The 23,524-nt window shown below is 37.5% G+C and overlaps 2 long non-coding RNA genes across 2 annotated transcripts in view; one reads left to right on the forward strand and one right to left on the reverse strand.

The window, feature by feature from the left end:
- The window catches only part of LOC123369947, a 42,400-nt gene that overhangs the window by 11,678 nt on the left and 7,198 nt on the right, over window positions 1-23,524 (forward strand). The window lies entirely within an intron of this gene.
- On the reverse strand, window positions 1,047-22,640 carry LOC123369948. Its single transcript, XR_006579213.1, has 5 exons — window positions 22,565-22,640; window positions 14,353-14,432; window positions 4,558-4,603; window positions 2,604-2,759; window positions 1,047-1,169 (listed from the first exon to the last, which is right to left on the reverse strand). It is a non-coding gene; the product is annotated as an uncharacterized LOC123369948 (long non-coding RNA).

Consider the following 23,524-nt stretch of genomic DNA (forward strand, 5'->3'; position numbering starts at 1 on the left):
AAAAATCTGAAAACATGGCAGTAAAAATTACTGGGACCACAGAAACCCTGTCTACCTTCAGTGGTAACAAATGGTGATCAATGTTAGGGAATAAAGCCTAGCATAGACACAGCCTTAAAGCCACTGACGAATTGATTGCGAACTTTGTTCTAGTCTATAGAATGATTATGTTCTAGCCTCAGGATTAAATTCACCTGTTGACAGAAAACCCGTTCAAAGCCTTTCAAGTAGCAGCAGAACCCACAGTGGCCTTGCATGGAGAGATGAGCAAATGAAACAACTGATCAGAGTGGTTTAAGTACTCCCTGCGCACCCTGGAGATGGGCTTTGCATCAGCATATTCAGAAAGCACTGCAGGCAGAACCAACCAGTGGATGCAATCCTACACAGAGCCAGTGCCTTGGAAATTCACAGAAATGGAAATAGAGGCTAAAACAACAGCTCTAAGAGGCTTTAGGGCTGTCTTGCCCACGGCTTCATGATATGAAGAGCTCATTTATTTAGGCTTTATGGTGAGGGATTTGGTGATTCATTTAATGAAATGTGAATACATTTTTAGAACACCAAAAAAGTTTGCACACATACTAACAGATTTTTATGGAGGTTTTAGGCAGTTTGTTTTGTTTTTAGATAAACTATGTATTTTTCCCTCTAAAATACCAAAGCAATTATTCCACATTGTGAACTTATTGTATGAAATGTTTCATTTTAAACAAAGGATTTTAAAAAAATCATAATAGCACAAGACAGCGCCTTAAAATATAAACTTTTTTTGTTTCTAACCATTTATGCAGAAGAAATTTTTATTGCACACACTTAAACTTCTCAAATACATAAAGTTAGAAAGAGAAGTCTGACAGACACAGAATCCTGGGTGATTACTAAGGCCCAGATTCTCAAAGGTATTTAAGTGTTCTTAGCCTCTCTAATTGTGATTGTGTCACTGGAAACAAGGAGGAGAGGCAGGTCCTTTGGTCCAGCTTGATCTATGTAAGCCACCAGCAATCACTTGCCAGCTCATCACTGCTACCCAGATCACATCCAGGGTTGTGTTGGAGTGGAAGTGTATGAATAGGAATCCTGATGAGAAGTTGTGGTGGGCACAGAGATAATGGCAGGTTTTGTTCAGGGTGGGTAAAATACTCTGATGTTCAGTTTCTCTTGGCAACCTTACAGGGGAAAAAGTTATTTGTGAAAAATCAATGAATCATAACTTCTCCATATTTCTTTCCAAATGATTTGCAAAGTGAATTGATACTGCTGTCTCCAAAAGAGTCAGAAAAATCCTATTTCCTCAATCTACTGATGATTTTATGAGAGAGAGAATTTATAATTTTCTTGTCAACATAAGGCTTTGATTTAACTTTAATTCAATTCAGTTCTGTTGTTTAAATGACACCTCAGTTTGATGATAAATCTCAATCAAGTAATGAAATACCATCAGCATTTAGAGTTTCTTATATAATTGTGTATAACAAATATAAAATCTGATACAATAAAGCTTACACAAAAAATGTCATTTCCATAATATAGTCTACATGTAATTTGAATCTGCAGGAGTCATATAATGGCAATTGTAAAGGTTGCATGTGTCACATAGCCTTCAACAAAATGGACAAAAGATCGAGGGGGGGTGAGGGGGGGGGTGGAGAAAGAGGTAAAGGGGAAATTTCAGGCTAGGAAGCACATAATTATGTGTCCCTGTCTTCCTCTTTTTCAGTGAGGGCAAATCACTTGAAAAGACCAGTCCAAACCACTCCAATACTCTTTCCAACAGATACTGACAACTGCAGGGGAAAGACGGGAACCAGTGGTTAATGTTTCTGTTTTTTTTAAATATACATTTTTTTTGTTTTCATTTTACACCACAATGTTAATCGTAGAGCAAGTGGCGAAGAGGCTATATTCCATATGTTTCAGGCAGTACCACTAAGCAAAGGTCAATCAAACATACAGAGTAGCTAATGAAAGATTTTACAGCAAACAGGGAGTTCTGCCTGCCCTCAGGGAGGGGAGGAATCAGCTACGATGAAACATTAGTAAAATATTTGAGTTCAAGAGAGCAAAACATGCTTCAGGGTGACCTCTCATCATAGCATTATTACAATTAGAGAATTAATGTTTCCACACAAGGAGAATAAATAAAGAGGATTCTTTCATGGATTAAAACCACAACTATGCTATAGCAATAAAGCATAAAAACTATAATATGCTCTAAGGAACAATAAAAAGAGATGACAATGAATTGACAAACATCAGAAAGCATTTCTAAAAAATATTTTCAATATTAAATTGAGTCACTGTAGCTCTGCAGTCATTAAAAATAATCCAAATGCTCATGGTTAAATTCCCATGGAAGATCCGCCTCTTAATTCCAGCATGCCTAAATGGACATTATCTTATAAGACTGAAAGGGTCTCTTGCCCCTTGAAGTATGGTTGACCAGGCGCCCACTCTTAAGCAGCAGCCTGACACTTGGACCATATTTTCAGAAGGCAATAATATGTTGATAATATTGCCTTATCAGCCACAGCAGTCAGAATTAGAGTTCGAAACATAATAGTCTATAATAGCACAGTGAAGGTCCTATCAGATAAGCCTACCTTCTCAAAGGGTGGTGGATTCATTCTAGATTGGGGGGTACTAAAGCAGAGAAAATAATGGATTTTTTTATTGCAAAGGGGTCCCACCCAGAGGCAAAATCCTCATCCAGATGCAAAATCATGGAACAGGTCCTCAAGGAATCCATTTTGAAGCACCTGGAAGAGAGGAAAGTGATCAGGAACAGTCAACATGGATTCACCATGGGCAAGTAATGCCTGACCAACCTGATTGCCTTCTATGATGAGATAACGGGCTCTGTGGATATGGGGAAAGTGGTGGATGTGATATATCTTGACTTAAGCAAAGCTTTTGATACGGTCTCCCACAGTATTCTTGTCAGCAAGTTAAAGTAGTATGGATTGGATAAATACTATAAGGTGGACAGAAAGCTTGCTAGACTGTCAGGCTCAATGGGTAGTGATCAACGTTTTGATGTCTAGTTGGCAGCCAGTATCAAGTGGAGTGCCCTAGGGGTCAGTCCTGGGGCTGGTTTTGTTCAACATCTTCATTAATGATCTGGATGGTGAGATGAATTGCACCCTCAGCAAGTTCGCAGATGACACTAAGCTGGGGAAAGCTAGATACGCTGGAGGATACTGATAGGGTCAAGAGTGACCTAGACAAATTGGAGGATTGGGCCAAAAAAATCTGATGAGGGTCAATAAGGACAAGTGCAGAGTCCTGCACTTAGGAAGAATCCCATGCACCACTACAGGCTGGGGACCGACTGGCTAAGCAGCATTTCTGCAGAAAAGGACCTGGGGATTACAGTGGATGAGAAGCTGGATATGAGTCAACAGTGTGCCCTTGTTGCCAAGAAGGCCAATGGCATATTGGGCTGTATTAGTAGGAGCATTGCCAGCAAATCGAGGGAAGTGATTATTCCTCTCTATTCGGCACTGTTGAGGCCACACCTGGAGTACTGTGTCCAGTTTTGGTCCCCCTCACTACTGAAGGAATGTGGACAACTTGGAAAGAGTCCAGCGGAGGACAATGAAAATGATTAGGAGGCTGGGGGAACTAGGGTTATTTAGTCAGCAGAAGAGAAGAGAGAGGGGGGATTTGATACCAGACTTCAATTACCTGAAAGGGAGGGGGTTCAAAGAGGATGGAGCTAGGCTGTTCTCAGTGGTGGCAGATGACAGAACAAGAAGCAATGGTCTCAAGTTGCAGTGGGGGAGGTTTAGGTTGGATATTAGGAAACACTATTTCACTAGGAGGGTGGTGAAGCACTGGAATGGGTTACCTAGAAAGGTCATGGAATCTCCATCCTTAGCGGTTTTTAAGATCAGGCTTGACAAAGCCCTGGCTGGAATGATTTAGTTGGTGTTGGTCCTGCTTTGAGCAGGGGACTGGACTAGATGACCTCCTGAGATCTATGACAGTTCTGAACTTCTGGATCTAGTTAATGAAAGTTGATTATTTCTACGGGAAGTTTTGATTGGTATCTAGTCAGTGGGCACTGTACCACTGGGAGGTGGATCATAATTTTACAGAACTCACTACAACTAATGCAAATTGACAGGTTGATGTTTCGCTGTTATTGATTTTTGTGGTAACTCAGTGACTTGTTACAGGACTGTTTCAAAAAAATTTCTCCATACAGTAAATTACAAAATTAACAAACATCTTTAGTTTCACTATGTTGTCTGCGATAATCAACATAAATTAATGAGTGGCTGACTGTACATGTGACAATGAAGTGGTTAAGAATTACAATACAATATTAGAAAATATTATGCACAGAGAGATAATTGCAACTGGAAGCACACTGATTTGTGATGTGGTAGTCCTCCCAACGTAATTCCATAGCTTTTGACCAATAATAATGAAGGATCTCCAAATATAATTGTATATCATTTACCTCACATCTATAACTAAAACCAAATAGATGTAACACTAACTATTGGCAGGTCCCCATGTTCCAAACAAGTACCATTTTAATTAACTCACCTGTGGAATCAGGTCATTTGTCAACTGCTGCTGACTACCAGGAGGCCTGAAAATAAAACACACACTTTTGAACAAGATAGAAGTATTTTATGGCTGGGATAAACAGAATAACACTCCATGTGCTGACTGCAAACATGACATTTTAATCCCATAAAATATTAAAAGACATTATTTTACAAAGATGGAAATAAGGAGTGGGGTATTTATATTACGATCCAAATTTTCAAGAGCAGCTTCTTATGTTGTTGATGCACATTTAGAAGCCAAACCTCAACCTGCCCTTCTGTATTGGAGGTACAATTTTGTATATGCAGTCAATTGCACCCAAAATTTTGTAACTGCAGTAAAATGCAGGTGCAAAATTGTGTCAGTGATATTGGAAGCAAAGGTGAAGATTGGCCAACCATTAAGAGCCATTTATATATATTTAATTAAGGACTGACTGTGCAATGGAATAGAGAAACAGGTCCTACATTTTTTAAAAAGAGCTCTAAAAACCGACTACAGTAAAACTACATTTTGGAGGTCTTTCATCAAGTACCCACACCTTGATGGGATCCAATTAGCATCAAAATATTCTAAATTCATGCTACACTACAGAAACTCCAGACCCATCCACTTCAAAGGGTTAAACAAAATCAATGGGAACCCGAAGTCTATAAATGTTCACAATGTTCTGCGCTTTTAGAACCTGTGTGAGTGAGCAAAATGTTCATCTAAATAGCAATATTTAATGTTAAAACATGGCAGCATCTTATGAAAACACCTTAAACATCAATTTACAGTAAAGGTTATTTACATACCAAGAACATCTAATACATGATTGCCTTAGTCTTTGCATATATTTTATTTGAAAATGTATCTGAGTATGATTCTTTTCTCATTGTATCAGTTAATTTAAAGCAACTATGGAAGGTGTCACATTGAAAGCACTACAGATTTCAGACCATTGTTTATGCACAGATTAGGAAGGTACAGTATTGCATTGACAGAAAAAGCAGGAGCCTCTACCTATGAATTTCTAAGCTGCCCATCAGTATAATATTTATTCTGTATAACTGACCCACTAATGTGATGTGCCTCAATCTAAACACCCAATATAATAAGAGTAGTTCAGTCTACACTTATTCAGTCCTTGTTCCATCCACTGAGACAGACAGTTATATCAATCCTCATTCTGTCTACTGAGACTGCCAATTACTTCCAATTTAATGCCACACATGGTGGTAGTTTTCATGATGTGGACACCTGTCCACTAGTACATGGAGTAGACCACCAACTTATTTCACATAGCCCTCCAAACATCCAGAAAATTACAAACTGGAATAAATTTGTGACCTAGAGGTGACAGACCCATCACTAGCCTCATTAGTCACTCACTCCCTTTCCAGTGGGGGTTTTATTTAAGGGACAGTCTGTTTTTCATTTTAAGATGCTGTAGAAGTTGGACCCCTGCAAGCTTTCCAGGGAAGATTTTTAGCCAGTCAATGACTTGTAGCTGGATCTGTCAACTTGCATACTGTTTAAACAAACTAAAAAAAACCTTTGTCATCACAGATAATATAAGCCCTGTGTTATTTCCAGATAATGCAGCACCAAGATAAACTGAATACCCAAATCAAACATCTTTTAAACTGAATAACTTTTCTAAGCTTTTCATGCTGAGAACTACAATATTTGCATAAACCACTGTCAAATCATTGGGATTTTATTCAAATCTAGGATGGATCAAAATTATCATATACTGAAATCTTAGTACTCCAGTATAAAATACTTATTTTAAAGTATCATTGGTGGGTGGATATTAGATCTTCCCAAAGTAAAATATTTTAAATAAACAAAATATTTTCTGAATGATGGATGAAAACCATGGGACTGATCTTGGGGGTACAAATAATCTGTACAGACTACAGATCAGGGATCCCTGTGCAAAACTAGCTTAAGGCTCATCCTTGCAGTCCCTGAACCTTCTGCTGCTCTTTATAAGACCATTACCCCTGAGCCAATATTTGAGCAGTCTGACTTAAAGACCTCCCAGTTCTCCCTACATACAGCTTTGTTGCTTGGGATCACCAAATAAGATCTCCCTATACTTGGTCTGGACTAAACAGTCATGGAAGAAACCACACATTGACCTCTAATTTCAACCTAGGTATGTGCCTTCTGATCTCTAATGTAGATCTGAATCTCTTTGTTGAGTGAGAAGCCAGATCCAATACTTTGTTAAGCAAGCTGGAGTCTGTGTCACTGTACCCAGTGGTGTTCTGCCAGAGTGGTTTCTTCTTGCTACTTGAGAGATTTCCTCAATCTGATGTATAGTCTGAACCAAGAAAATAGGATGAAGAACCATGTGAAGAATCTCAATAGGTGACAATCAGTCCTGGAAATTTTGCCCCCATTGGGAAAAACAGGTAAAGTGGGCCTGAAGTTTTCTTTTGAGAACTTGGCTACTGTGATTTTAGCAGCAGGCTTTTGCTGCATTGTGTTGTGGTGCTATCCTCTCTGGAAGTAGGCTCTCCTACACCTCATCTATATCTATATTATGTCCAAAACTTTTGTTAAAAGAAAGTTATTTAGTTGTTTACTATTAAGAACAGGGCCACTTTCTTTCACTGCATTCGTAATTTTTTGCAAAAGGAGAAAGAGGTTTATCTTCCTTAACTTCTTCAGAAAACGAGAGAAAATGTAATTACTTTGCATCAAAGTTTTCCTGGCAGTCTTGATTTCCTTCTGTCTATGCATCCAGGCATGAGAGGAGACATCCAGGCATGAGAGGAAACATCCCGCATTGGGAAGTAGCTCACAAGAGGTTGTTTAACTTGTGCCTGAGTTTCTATTTGTCAGGGTTGGGAGCTCTGGGATCTGCACTGGCTGCCTATTGATCTCCAGGTAGAGTTTAAGATGTTGATTATGGCCATCTATAAATCCTTAAATGGCTTGGCACGTGCCTAACTGGGTTTGGGTCTCTCCCTGTGGCAAACTGTTACATTTACATTAGTGGAGGTAATGAAGCTGGATCACCATCTCTATAAGAGTGTGAGGCTGCCAGTAGGCATTCTCAGTGAGAACCCTGGAACTGTGAAACTTGCTCACCACCCTGCTTTGTCTGAAATAGCCCAAATTTACTAAACCTTCTAGACACACTGCAAAAGCCATTTGCTTGAATGATTTTCGGAGAAGAATGCTCCTGGGTATAATTTGGAAGGTGTGGAGTGTGAGAGGCTTTTTTCAAGATTTTTATTTTTATTTTCTGCTGGTTGAGGTAAATCACTACCTCCTTTTGAATAGTGAAGACTGCTGGCTCATGGAGTTAATTCATTTGTATTTATGTTGCTAGATGATTACTGTATTTAATTGTCAGGGTGCTCAGTGCTTTGTAGAGTCATTCTTTTATAATGTTAATAAATTTATAAAATTTATAAAATAAATTATGGTAAGTGCCATTCTGTTTAGTTACCCTGCAAATTAATGAAGTCACGCAGGAGTAAATACGCGATATAGGCTTAAATGATATCAAACCCAACTGTTGAGTGAAATGTGGTACCAAACCTACCATCTAGGCAGAAGAGAGAATATTTAGTGGGCACACCACAGGAGATTTGTCTGCCTGCTTCAGTGGCTGCATATGCCCATGCCTCAGTATTAACCCACGTCTCAAGAGACTCTCCGATGAACTTCTGAATGATGGAGCATTCTCTTGCCTAGTCCCCCTCTGAGGGCTTGCCAGCTTATAAGCCTTGAATCTTCACACACTGTTTCTACACTGCAAACAGGGGAAACTTGTCTAAATAAGTATCACAGAGATAGCCGTGTTAGTCTGTAGCCACAAAAACAACGAGGAGTCTGGTGGCACCTTAAAGACTAACAGATTTATTTGGGCATAAGCTTTTGTGGGTAAAAAACCCACTTCTTCAGATGCATGGAGCATGAAGAAGTGCATCTGAAGAAGTGGGTTTTTACCCACGAAAGCTTGTGCCCAAATAAATCTGTTAGTCTTTAAGGTGCCACCGGACTCCTCGTTGATTTTGTCTAAATAAGAAACCCACTTCCTCATGCCCCCGAGACTGCAGAACCTCCTCTACAGTGAAAATCAGGTTACTTCACCTGATGTAGACGGGAAGTGTGTGCTGCCTTCTTAGGCTTTTTAGGAGTTTTGCTCTTAGCTTTCTTCTCCCAGTGGCAATCTTACACAACTCAAGTCTGAGTAAAGAAACTGTCTATGGCATACACTTGCTCTGTGAAGTTAGTTTTCACATGGTAAGCAGTTCAGAACTAGGTCAACAGTAAGAGGCCTTGAAGGAACATGTAGGTGCTCAAGGGTTATTGAGCTGGGGATTCAAGTAGGGCCTGAGTCTTCAAAGATGTAATAGTGTAGCATGTTGTTTATGCTCCTAGAGATGTTAGGATGTACAACTGCAGTTCTGAACACTTACTCTGATTAAGATTCTGAGGACTTTTCTAAAGACTAAGGATATTAACCCCAATGATCTAACCCAATTCCAATGTGGGTGCTGCAGTTCATTTCTGCATAAGTAAATAGCCACTCCATTTTCAATTAGATAGGTTGTTCTTCACTTCCTGTCCTAAACAGACATGTAGTTTTACTGTGCACTATTAAACTGCTTCTGTGCTTCACCACAGAGGTGGCTACATGTCAAGGGTAGATGAAGTGATCTTTTTATATCAATTAGCAATTACTGTAAAGTGCTTTGGGGTGAAATGCCATAAAGGATGAGAACTTCAAGTGGAGAATAAGCAGCAGGAGCACACAAACTCATAAATGGCATAGATCCTATTTTTATGTAAATTCCCCTCATAATAAAGAACAGGCAAAAGATCAGATAAAGATATGACATATATGCAGAGTTCTTGCTAAATAGAATTTTTCTTCTCATTTTCTATGTGACATCTGTGTTTCTTTAAGCCAATAGCACCCTCATCTGAGCACCAGCTAATTCAGCATCCATAATATTTAATCGTGTAAGATTCCTGGCTCTATGAACCTCTGAGATAATTAATCCATCCTAGTGCTGTGTGGGATTGAAAAATCCTGCACAGCAAGACCAAAACATTACCACAATGTATAGTCAAGTCTCAAGAAACTTCTGGTCCTAATAAGTTTACTGATATTGGAAGGATTTCAACTACAGATCCAACAACCTAGGTATGGAAGCACTGAAATCTAGCAAACTGCTCACAAAGGCTGAAACATACCTGAGAAGTCCATGTAATCAGACATATTTACACTGCATATACTTTCCTGCAATTTGTGATATCAAGGTACTGCTCAGTAAGAATCTGATTTTCTCACTTGTGTCCTGCTATTGTAAGACAGCTGAGCTTACAGATGCATGACAAGATATGCTACAGCAACTGCTCCACAAAACATATGCAGAAAAATAATTGATCGCTAGTGAAATTTAATATACATTTATCATACTATTAACATTTTGGATTCTAATTTCATTAGATAGCAAGTAAGAGTTTATAAGCCAACAAAAAGTGCTTTGTTGTTTAGATCTGAAGTTTAAAACCATTGAAATAAAGGTTGATCCCCTGAAACTTGACTGTGGAAAAAAATTCTCCTTGAAAATTTTAGAAATGAAATTAGTTGAAATAAATTCAACTCTGGATGCCATTAGTAGTGATAAATTAATACAATAAAATCAAAATTATGGATTCCATGTAATTAGTAATAAAATTCTAATGTATCAATGCACCACCTCCTATATTTTATTTTTCCTTGCACATAATTTCTCATCGAATACCAACTAATGACATATCAAAATTAAGATATGTATGTTGCTTAGTAACGAACGTGAAAAGTATGTAACAAAATACTTCATTACTTTATACTAAATACTTCAAAGCTTTAAAAAGTCCTTAATTGTATTTAATACTTAGCTGACAGATACTTTCTGAGAAGTAAATGTTATAGCAATGAATACTAAACAGAGTAAGCCAAGCTCCATTTGTTTGTAAAATAAACTCGTTTCCTTTTAATCTCAGTGCAAAAATGAACCAATGCAATGTATTCCATTTAGCATGATTTTTAGACAGCACATTATACAATTTCTAGATCATTAACTTGTCTTCCTATGTTTCCACATGTCTTGCACTTCTGCTGGGTAAGCATTAGTTCATTTGTGTTGGTAAAAATGCTACCTTTATGTGTTAGATATTTTACTTGCTCAATTATTTAATGCACAGCCACTGTGGCTATAAAAAGATCTGCATCTTTTATACAGCAAAAACTTACTATTTCGTCTGTGGATTCAATTAAAAGGATAAACTGCCCTTTGCTAGACTTCATTTTAAACAGAAACTTAAATATTAAGATCCAATCATTTAACAGAAGAATTTCTGGTGCAAAATATCTTTGTGAAGTTCTACATACATGAGAGATGAGCATGAGTGAAAATGCACAAGAAAAATGACAAACAGGAAGGGGAGGAGGGTGTTGTGGTTAAAACATGGGATTGTGAGCCAGGAGATACAGATTCTATTCCCAGCTCTGCTACAGACTCCCCGTGAGACCCTCGGCAAGTCCCTTAGCCTCTCTATGGCTCAATTTTTCCTATCTGTAACCTATCTCACTGGAATGCTCTGATGCTTAATTTCTTAGTGTTTATAAAGTGCTTTATGATCCCATAAGCGGAAAATGCCATGTAAATGCAAATTACAGTATTATGTAATCAGAAAGCTATCTGGAAATACCCAGAGTAGACCAAAAAGGATCATCATTGGACCACAGGTGAAATTTGTACATCTATAGCCTTTTAACATAGGTATACGAGTCTTGTCTTACATTTAAATAATACCTTTTATCCCAATGAGATTTTAAGTTACAACACACATCCTTATATTATATATATATATATGGTACAGCGACTGCTCCACAAAACATATGCAGAAAAATGATTGATCGCTAGTGAAATCTAATATACATTTATCATACTATTAACACACACACACACACAAACACACATTATAAATTTAGTAACCTCAGACACTAAAGTTAAAGCAATGAAACCATTTAATGCCAAAGAAATATTACACAACTGTGAAGAGCAATACTACATCTAAAGATAGCGGAAAAGTTTGAGTAAAAGCATGTAGTTATCCTAACTGGCATTTGGTTGGGACACCAAGGTTACCATCCCTTGTCACCCACATACCTGCCAACTCTATCTTCCACATAGTCATTAGGCTTCTCCCTTTTGTGCAATTATCTAGAGCCAAAGACAAACCTCATTGGGAGAGGACATTTCAGTCAATGCCTCTTTGACTGAAACCTTGAGGGTCCAAGTCACTCTGTTCCCTTCACCACCTCACCATAAAGGTTGAGGGGATCATTTTCTCTTGAGGTAAACCTCATTAAATGAGCCAACCAACAGTGTCAGACACTGATAATCGTCTTAAAAAACAAGATATATTAAAAAGGGAGAAAATTACAGTAAGATAAAATAAATGGTTTGCGTAACATATCTTTTGTATCCGACCCCTGAGTCTGCGCCAATGAAATATCAGCCGGGGGGAACCCTACATCTTTTTCCCAAATTGCCTCACTAAGGAAATATTATACTATTTGAGTCACATGGTAAATATAGGCAGAGTGGCAATTGCATAGGATCCAGGAAGACTTAGGCCATGTCTACAATAGGGGTATTCAGGGGTATGGATTTTTTACACCCCTGAGCACTATAGCTATGTCGACCTACATCTGACGTGTAGATTAGGCTTCCTGGTGGAATTATAGCTGTTTAATTGTATGAATTAAAAGAGAAGCAACGAATTAGGAGAGTGAACAAACAATTGTGCTGGAAAACCTATCAAAACTAAAATGGTATCTATTTATTGAAAACATTTCTCCATTATTACCATGATGAAGGCATACTAAGTTATCTCATCACAGTTAAATGCTGACCTGAATACAAAAGATAGAATTTGTATACTGAATTCTTTATTTATAATGAAGCAAAATAATAAATGAACAATTGTCTGTATGTTAAGCAAATGGCACACCCGCAACTCCACAAATATTTGATAATTGTCTTAATTGATAGGTAGGGCATATAAGAGCAGATGGTGCCATTTCTCCACTTCTCTAAATATAATTGCTCTTACCTCTATCCCCTGCCCCTCCTTAATCCTCTTAAATCTCTCCTAAAAACCTACCTCTGCCAGGATGAGAGAGATTCTTCCTTCTGCCAGCCTTTAGGCAAGTAATGAGCTGAGACTTTTGTTTTCATACTACAGCTTGTTTTCCTTTTTACATCACACCCCCACCCCTGTTTATCTAATGTATCCTAAAACCTAGATTGTGAAATCTCTTGAAAAAGAATCGCTGTTACTTGGTTGTACAATGGGGCCATGGTCCTTGACTGGAGTTCCTAAGTATTACCACACTACAAACAAATAATAATAGGAAAGCTTGTTTCATTATTTTTGCACCTCATGAAGAAATAAATTACTTTTTAGCTTGAGGGTGCACATTGCAGGTGTGGAGAACATATGAACATAAGAACGGCCATACTGGGTTACACCAATGGTCCATCTAGCCCAAGTATCCTGTCTTCCGACAGTGGCCAATGCCACATGCTTCAGAGGGAATGAACAGAAAGGGCAATTTATCAAGTAGCCACCCCCTGTTGTCCAGTTCCAGATTCTGGGGTAGCATCCCCGACTTGGCGAATAGCCACTGATGGACCTATTCTCCATGGATTTGTTTAATTCTTTTTTGAACCTACTTTTGGCCATCACAACATTCCCTGCCAACAAGTTCCATAGGTTGACTGTACTTATGTGAAGAAGTACTTCCTTTTCTTTTGTTTTAACCCTGTTACCTATTACTTTGGTGACTCCTAGTTCTTGTGTTATATGAAGGGGTAAATAACACTTCCTTATTCACTTATTCCACACCATTCATGATTTTATAGACCTCTGTCATACTCCCACTTAGTGGTCTCTTTTCTAAACTGATTAGTCCCAGTATTTTTAATCTCTCCTCATATGATCAAGGATTTTAAGTATAATTTTTAAAGACACTTAAGTAAATACTCATGCAATTTTGCTAAAATAAAGCTCCAAAAGCCAGGTCAGAGCATAATGCTACAGTACTTTATATACACGGTACTACAGAAAATTAAAGTCCATCAGCTGTTCCTCAGTACAATGACCTTCCCAAACTACGAAGAACCAAGACATGTTGATGTTAAATATATGGTACTAGATAGGAGAAATACCGATCACTAGCACAAACAGTTAATAGTTTCCTTTAAATAAACATTTAGTATGCTATTTTCCCATTATATGGACCATAACTGGGTAACATACATTACATGGCTCAGCAGAAAAATGACACGACTCATGCTAGTTACATAAAGAAGTATTTTGCATTTCTAGGAACAGCACACAGAAGGTTTGGCAGTCATGAAGAATTTGGAAAAACCAGAGGTGCCTTAAACTAGCAGTGTGGTTGTCCAAAATCAGCAACTTCTACATATGTGGCACTTCCAAATGCTAGTCAAAACACTACTAAATTATTGCATGTGTTTAAATGGTCCTAGGCCGTTTACCCAAGCATCCTAAGCTAGACTGGTTGTAGCAAAAAAAATTTTTCCATTGTTTAATATCACATACTCTCACCTGTCTTCAAATGCAATTTACATAATTTTACAATGCTGTAGCTGAAAAGCATGTTAGCTAACATATCCACTTCTGAAAAAAAAACATTTAATTAGATGCCTGTATGAAATTCCCAGAGATGTATATTTATAAATATTAGTGGCTTACTCAGTTATTTTCCTTCTCCTGTTCTTTCCCCCCAGGATCCCTGTCCTCAGTTACACTCCAGCTTCCTCGTTCCGTGATTGCTAGAAAGGGGTGGAGGAAGGGGAGAAATAGTAATGACATTAAAGATTCATTAGTAACATTTTATACATTTTTAAAATCCATCCTATGAATGAAATCTAGATGATCCAGGGAAAATGGTAGTCTGCGAGCTGTAGTCTGCTCCGATAAACTGGGCACTTGATGCCATAATGTGTGGTCCTCACCAGGATGAGCTGCTGCTTAATTATTGTGGTTTGCCCCCTCCTCCTGTGAGCTCAGAGACAAGGCAAGGCAGGAGGCAGCTAGATACCCTGGGGCACGTTCTCTTCACTGTTTAAAAAAAATTACAAAGTATGAGATTTAAGTAAAGGATACATTCGTCACTATGTGGAACCTCCTCCTTTCCCCATTTCAAATTCTGAAGCCAGGAGTACAGAATATCCACTGATATGTTTTATGCTTGGTTATAAAACATGAAGGAAACCCCATGACTGACTCAGGCTCACAGGGTTCAGGCTATGGGACTATGAAACTGTAGCATAGACATTCGGGCTTGGGCTGGAGCCTGGGCTCTGGGACCGTCTCACATTGCAGGGTCCCAGAACTTGAACTCCACCACAAGCCCAAATTTCTACACCACACTTAAACAACCCTGTGAACCTGAGTCAGCTGCCACGGGCCAGCAACAGGGGTTTAATTGCAGTGTAGACATACCCTATGTATACATGTAAATTGTGCCCTACGTCAGTCCACAAAGAGCAAAATACCATGTGCTTTAAGTACCAACCAAGACATGTAAAAAAAAAATCCATGGAGAAATAGGATTTGTATGTGCAGGAGTCTAAAAAACAGGATAGAAAATGCTTTGCTATACAGATAGTGGGCAAAATTCTGGCCCCACTGTAGTCAGTGGGAGTTTTGCCATTGACTTAAGTGGAGCCAGGATTTAACCCACTGTGCACAATCAAATCACTTACTCAATTTTGAAAAAACTATATGCAACAACCTTAATGCTAATCCTATTCTTTCATTTGTTATCTCAATATCTATAGACAACATAACACACTTTTGAAAAAAAGCTATAAAAATAGCTTACTCCATAGTTAAGGCTGCAACAGAGTTTCTGTTTAGGAGCTGATTTTTTTTAAAGTGCTTTAAAATCCAATGCCCAGGCAGAGTGGCTTGAAAACTGCCATGACACGTCAGCAGCAGAGGGAGAATATATGATGAAAGTTTGGAGTCATTTGAGCAAGGAGTTCCTGGGATACAAACACAACCTCTTTTCCTGCCCCTCCCCCCCAAAATGACTTGCTTTTAAAAAGTTTTGTTCTTATGTCTTATTTTGTCCACCAATTCAGAGAAAATGGAGAACAAACTTCATACATTCCTGTACTCTGTTAGAGCAGAACAACCTACTTTATCCCCAAAAATGCATTAATAAAAAAATTTGTTGTTTTATTTGGTTCTATGAAAAGAGGTATTTTGGTTCAACCATGAACTGTGCATGCACAGACTGAAAGATGACTCTTATCTACATTACTTATGCATGAGGAATTTAGATTCCTCAAGAAAAAAAATGAGTGAGTGAATGATTTGCCCACAGACTCAACTGGAGACAGGTGCTGACCTTTGATCCCAAGGATGAAAAACTAACTGGAAAAAACGATATTCGTGTAAAATTAAAGTTGTAGGTGTTCAGCACAGCCCTGCACTCCTTGTACCCTTCCATAACATGAGATTTTAATTCCCAAAAATCAAACATCAAAAGACAGGCAAATGCAGAGTTTAGGTGACACGTCCCACACAACAAAGCCTAAACTCTGCCACCATGGAGATGGCAACAGGAATTATTACCGTATCTTAACCCTCCCTATCTAAATCTGCCATTTTCTCTGTGCCTAAGCTCCAGTTCAGCAATCCTTTTAATTTGGTCCAACACACATCACCGATATTCGCAGCACCATTGATCTAAGGGCTGTTGGTGGCTGGCAAAAGCTAAGGCAGGAAGTTAGATAGTGTGATCTCCTTGAAGGGCATTTTTGGGAAGGGATCAGAGTGGGGAGTTAGCTGTGTGGTATAGGATGTGTCACCTCAATGCTGCATTAACATTTTTGTTTACATTTTTTCTTATAACATTAATTTTCTTGCAAGAGGCACTTAAAGGGACCCTAATACCACATTTCCTGTTTTTTCCCCTGAGGTTTGAGTTTGAGGAATTAAATTCCCATGTTCTGAAAGGGCCCAAAGAGCACAGGGCAGTGCTGAGCATCTACAATCTTAACTCTGCATTAAGATTTTGCACATCAATATAACTTAATAACCCACCCGAGACAGATCAATGCAAGATCCTAACAAGCCCCTGGTGGTTCCCTCTTTCCTCTTCCTCAGAGAGGGCATGAAAATCTCTGTGGTTCCTGACAGTAAATCCCCCATCAAGCCCTTGCTCCAGTTGGTGAGAGGAGGCTCAGGAGGAATGAGTATATGCAGAGAAATGGCTGACTAGGAGTAGCAGATTGGATGCTGAAGGGGGGCAGGAGGAAGAGACCAAAAAGTAAATGGAGTACAAGTGATAGAAGGACACAAGAGAGAGCAAGATAAAGGGGTGAATAGGTTTGGAGGGGAAAGGTTGGTGTGGATAATCTATATTTTTTGAGTTGCAAAAAACTGTACATATGTGAGCATTGGTGCCTCACAGGGCAATTCTCACACATGCTACAAAAATGTATAGGATAGTCTTCTGTCATCTGTGCTAATGTATATTACTCAATAATTCCTACAGTTTTACCTCAGATATATTTCTGTGATGCGTGAAGTAATCTTATAACTGATTGTATATCTGTTAAATTCATACAGCATTAACCTTATTTAAATGCCTCCTGAATTCTGAGTTTTTCCAGAACCTCTACAGAAGCAAGTCAAAAATATTCTATTGCTTTTTTTCCCCATCTTTGTCTAACAGAACCACCAAGATATGCATGTGCCTAAACTATGATGATATTAGCGTAAACCTCATTCCCTCTCATGCCATCTCCTCCACATAGTTAGCCCCGTTTATCAACTCACATCTAAAACTTAGATTGCAATTTCTTTGGGGCATAGACCATGTTATCCTATGTCTCCAGGAAACCCCTCACACATTTTTAGGCACTATAAAGTGAATAAGTAATTGCTAAAGCTCTTTGGGATCCTTCAGAATTTAAGAAAATATATACAGTAAATGTAAGATAGCATTAGATGTTTGATATTCCCAGCTTTTCAAAGTATTAAAATGTTAAATATGTAGCAAGTGATTTTTAAGATTAAGAGAATATACATCTAAGAGATAGCTACATATAATCATTAGCATTGTATGCTATGCTGTTTTTAAAAGATCAGAGTTAATCATGCCAAAGTATTTTCAAATACTGTGTTTATTTTTTATAAGCAGGATCAAATGGTTTGATCCAAGAATAAAGTGAGTTAAATAACTCAAAACTACTCTTCATTACATTTTCTTAAACATATTTTGTTTCAGTAACCTTTCCACTATAATAAAAGTCTGAACTGCAAATATTTAAAATTTGATAATTTATTAAAAATTCAATCATAAAGCTCCACCAAGTGGAAATTCTAAAAACTACACTAAGAAGCCACTGTCTATCTTATATGCCAGCAATTCAAATGATATAAATTAAAGGCAACTAATGCACTCTTAACTTTGACTGATTCCACTGGACAAACCACTGCCCATCATCTTTGCATGATATAACTAGTCACTGATTTGGAAAAAAAATAGTGATAAAAATAACAACAGAATACAGTAAAATTCCTTCTGATTGTATTTGGGTGTTTTCAAAATCCTCCTTTTGCTATACTTGATGTGAACTAAAAGGATATGTGGACAATGATTTACTGCTTCACAGAAATCTCCCTTCTGGCTCACTGGAAATGCCATGGGCATCATTTAATCCCTTTTTAAAATAGGCAATCTTGATTATTTATTAAGAATTAACAGGCATTATCATTCTGTGTGGCATCAGAGTCTAGAACAAATTTAGTTTAGTTTGCTCCTTTTGACTATTAAAATATTCATTATCTGTGTAGTTTTAACAACCTGATAAAAACCATTAAAAGCATAGTTGTGCTGCCCAGCAGGTAATGCCATTTTTAATGAAACCATAACTGTCATAAATAAAAAATAACTGACTTATGTAGTATTAATAATGTACCTCAACTTCCATCAAAAGAGTGGTTTTGGTTTGGAGGAGTGAGTGCTGTAAAACGTGCCATAGTGCTTTTGACCAAGTAAAAGGGATTTTTAAGAACTCACCCTCCAAATACTCAGAGCCCAGATTTTTTTCTCAAAACATATACATCTGGAATAACTGCACTGAACACAACATCTGTCTGTGTTTAACTAAAACTGAGGCCTAGACACTAAACTCCAGTTTGGCATGTTTTACAATTATGTGTTCCCACCTACAGTAGGAGGCATAGGCTATGTCTACACTACAAATTACTTCAGTATAATTTACAAAATAATCCACATCCCTGAGCAACATAAGTTACAAAAAAAGCACCAGTGTGGGCAGCGCTGTGTTGGCAGGAGAGTTTCTCCTGCCAACACAGCAACTGCCTCTCACAGAAGCAGGAGTTATTAAGCCAACAGGAGAGCTCTCTCCCATCAGATTAGAGCGCCTTGATCTGAAGCACTACAGCAGTGCAGCTGCGCCACTGTAAATAATGTAGTGTAGACATATCCATAGATATATCTTTCCTTCTCTGAGGAACATACTGTCCCAGTAATTCTTACAGTAGTTTGATGTAGACAAGAACATTATTTATCCAAATGCAATGGGGGGCATTAATTATGTTCAAATAATCAGTGTAGGATTCAGTTGGGTTAATAAAAACTTGGCCCTCTATTGGATAACAGGGAGTTTTGGATAATCCGTGCTGTACTGCACAGCCTGAATAATATAAAAGTTAGTCTAGCGTGGTGCTGCCAACTCTTGTGATTTTATCACAAGTCTCACAATATTTGGCATTTTTCTTTAAACCCCAGCTCCTAGAGTCATGTGATTATAAGACATTCTCAGCTTTCACTTAAAATTGGCAGTCTTGATGGTTGCTGAGAAAAAAAATAAAAACATGAACCTTGAAAGTTCAAAAAATACCCAGAACTTTAAGAATACGAAAACTGTCTTTCAGAGTAAAAATGTATCAAATTACCTGGTGCTGTTGCCATTAAAGAGGAATTATTTAAATATCCTAGCACTGGCATAGGTCTGATACTCAATAAGGATAGTAAAATTATTAGCTATAATGAAGAAAAGGTAGAAGAGTTCAATAATATTTTTATTCTGTATTTGGAAAGAAACAGAATGATATATTCATATAATAAAGTGATAAGGAAATACTTTCTATGTCTTCAGTATCTAAGAAGAATGTTAAATAGCAGCCATTAAAGTTAAATCTTTGTAAACCCACAGGACCAGATAACTTGCACTCAAGAGTTTGTTTTAAAAGACTTGGCCAATTAGCCCTCAGAACCATTAATGTTGATTTTTAACAAATCTTTGAATACTGGGGAAGTTTCAAAAGAATAGAAAAACAATCACGTGCAGTCAATATTTTAAAAGGGTAAATAGGATGACCTGGATAGCTGTAAGCCAGTTAGCCTGACATTGGTGCTGAGCAAAGTCATGGAAAAGCTCATATAGAATGCAATTAGTAAAGGATTAAAGGATGGCAATCAACTTGGTTTTACTGAAAACAGGTCTTGCCAAACAAACTTAATTTCATTTGGTTGAAAAATGTAACTGTGTTGATACAATCATAGAATCACAAAAATAAAGGGCTGGAAAGGCCTTCAAGAAGTCATCTAGTCCATCTCCCTGTACTGAGGCAGGATTAAGTATACTTAGACCATTCCTGACAGGTGCTCATGTAACCAGTTCTTAAAAACCTTCAATGACCGGGATAATCTATCTTGATTTCTGCAAGGCAGACTTAGTCCTGTATAACATTCTGATTAAAAAAACAACAACATCACTACACAAAAATCAACTTAGCACATACTAAATACATTCAAAACTGGTTAACTGATAAGCCACAAGAAGTAATGCTAAATAGGGAATCGCTACCCACTAGTGATGTTTCTAGTCGGGTCTTTCAGTGATCTGTTTTTGTGCCAAAGCTAATCAATATCTTTATCAATGGTGTGGAAGAAAACAGGAAAATATAGACTCATTAATGGCAAAATTTGTGCATGTATAAAATTGGTGGAGTGATAAATAGTGATGGGAACAAGTCAGTTATACAGACCAACCTGGATTGCACGCTAAGATGGGCTCAAAATATGTATTTTAATACCGTCAATGCAAGGTCACATCTAGGAACAAAGGATGTAGGTCATACTTATAAAATGGGGGACCGTATCCTGGAAAGTAGCGACACCGAAAAGAACTTAGGGGCAATGGTAGACAAGCAAGAGAACATGAGCTCCCAGTGCAATGCTGTAACTAAGAAGATGAATGCCAAGCTTGGATATATAAGCAGGGGAATATCAAGAAGGAACAGATTAGTGGTGTTACATCATTATACAGCCTTGGTGGTGTTACTCCTGTATACAGCCTTATTGGAATACTGCATCCTGTTCTGGTTTTGCTATTTCAAAAAAGATGTTGACAAACTGGAAAGGGTACAGAGAAGCACTACAAGAATGATTTGTGATCTGGAAAACATGCCTAATAGTAGGAGACTTAAGAATCTTAATCTCTTTATTTTATCCAAGAAAAGTTTCTGAGGTGTCTTAATTGGGGTCTATAAGTACCTACATTGGAAAAGAAATTTCTGCTTGTTGACAGCTCTTTAATCTAGCAGAAAAATGCATAATGAGATCCAATGGCTGGAAGCTGAAGCTAGACAAATTCTGACTAGAAATATGGCATACATTTTTAACAGTAAGGGTTATTAAGCATTGGAACAGCTTACCAAGTGATGTAGTAGATTCTTCATAATTTGAAGTCTTTAAATCAAGACTGGCTATTTTTTCTAAAAGATATGCTGTTCTAGCTCAAGCAGAAGTTAATGGTTTGATGAAAACATTACTGCATGAAGTTGTTTGGCCTGTATTACATAGAGGATCAGACTATATGATCATAATGGTCCCTTCTGTCCTTAAAGTCAATGAAAATATTATTACATCTTAGTTAAAAACTGAATTCTTCACTCACAGCTTAAACAGTTTCCCTTTTACTTTATTTTTTTTAAACTAAAGGAGCATCCAGCAGTCAATTAATATAATCATACATGTTTTCCCTGGCTGGGAAAAATTAAAATAAAAAACCTATTCTTCTCTGATTGAGAACCAATTTTCATCTACCTCGAACAAACTATTTCAACAACACAATGAGCAACTTTAGATCCTCATACTGAAAGGGTTAACAATAAGGCATTACACGGTTGTATTTCACTAGGTTGATCATTGGAATGCCAATAAAAGTGTAGCTTATTTATGCCCATTGATGCACTCAAAGTAATTTGTGAAGAGCAAAAATGTCAGGCTGAGTGATCAGAGTAATGACTGTACTTCTGTACTGTGCACATAAGTTTCTCCTAGTCCACTTGCTCATCTGTATCACTTCTGCTTACTTGCTAGGAATATTTTTCTAGTATCATATAGTTCATGGTTGTAAATTAACACTACAAACAATGAAATTTAAAGAAATTACAGATTTTAGTTACATTTAGAACAGAAATCCTCAAGTGGGAATGAGATTTTTTTTTTAAAGTGACCATGGCTGTTGGCATTTGGTTTTGGTCTAATAAAAGTAACTACTGACCATTAATTTGCCAATTGCAGTTTACTTATGCCAGTAAATAAAAATCTCCAACTGGATTCTTCTTAGTTAACCTGATTTAAGTAATATTCTCTGAGAAAATATGCTAACAGCAGCAATGAAGTGAAATGTTAATAATGGCCTTGGGTGCAATAACAAAACACACTGTTAATCACAGTGATAGCTGGGTGGAAGGCATTATTGCTCCTGTAAACCTACTGAACTGCATTCACATTCATAACCTAATTATGAACAGTAAACATTTGGGTTTTTTCTAAATCTAAACCCTTTCATTCCAGTATTCCCACTTACCCAAATCTGACTTGTGTTTACTGTCTTAAATCACTTACTCTAGTAGTAATCAAGCTGTGGTCTGTGGACATGCACATAATGCTGACTTCTCCTTGTTCCCGGCTGTTAAACTGCATCAAAAGAAGAAGAACATGTTAACTACTACTTTTCCACATAAGCAATTGCCATAGCTACCACAGGGATGTTATACAATAGTCTCATAGATCACCTCACGTCTCCTTCACAATCTCTCTTAAATTGTGGCGAAAAAAGGCCAAATACTCTGCTGGTGTAAATTACTGCAGCTCCATTGACCTTCAAGGAGCTGTGCCAATTTACACCAGCGGAGTTCAGTTTGTAGCGTTCATCTTTTCTGAAATACCAATCAATAGAGTTCAGATCCTATACTGACCTTTATCTTTACACTAATAGCTTTTCTTATCAGCAGCTAGATCATTACATCTTCCACACAGTTGATCTGTCACTTCGTTTTGAATAATCTTTTACTCTAACGTTCGGTGCTGACTATTAATAAATTAAGAAATAACAGCAAAATAATTACCCTTTCACCTAGGAAAACACAGGTGGGCACCACAGAATGTTCTTTCAGTGACACACTGTTTTGTCTTGTATAATTGATGCAAATGCGTAATAGGATACTGGTATGTTCTTTTCACAAGCTGTCACTTTCACACACACTATTTGTCTGTATTATTGCAAATGGTTTACTACTACTTTTTTTACGAAACAGTACTACTTTTAGTTCTTAGCCTTTTATTTATTGTAACAAAACAAAAACTGTAGAAATATAAAGCATTTTACTCATATATAAAAAGTTACTGGTAGACTATTTTTTGTGACCAGACAAACCAACTTTCCTACAAAAGCAAAAACACTTGTTTCACATTTTAAAATATTATTTGCACCATTTCAAACTTGCAACAAGACAATTATGTTTTAGCAGTAAAGTATAGAGATAACTAAAACTTTCAGTATTGTTTTTGCTGAACGTAGTGAAA

This window comes from Mauremys mutica, chromosome 4 (genome assembly GCF_020497125.1).
Source record: "Mauremys mutica isolate MM-2020 ecotype Southern chromosome 4, ASM2049712v1, whole genome shotgun sequence".
NCBI lineage: Eukaryota > Metazoa > Chordata > Testudines > Geoemydidae > Mauremys > Mauremys mutica.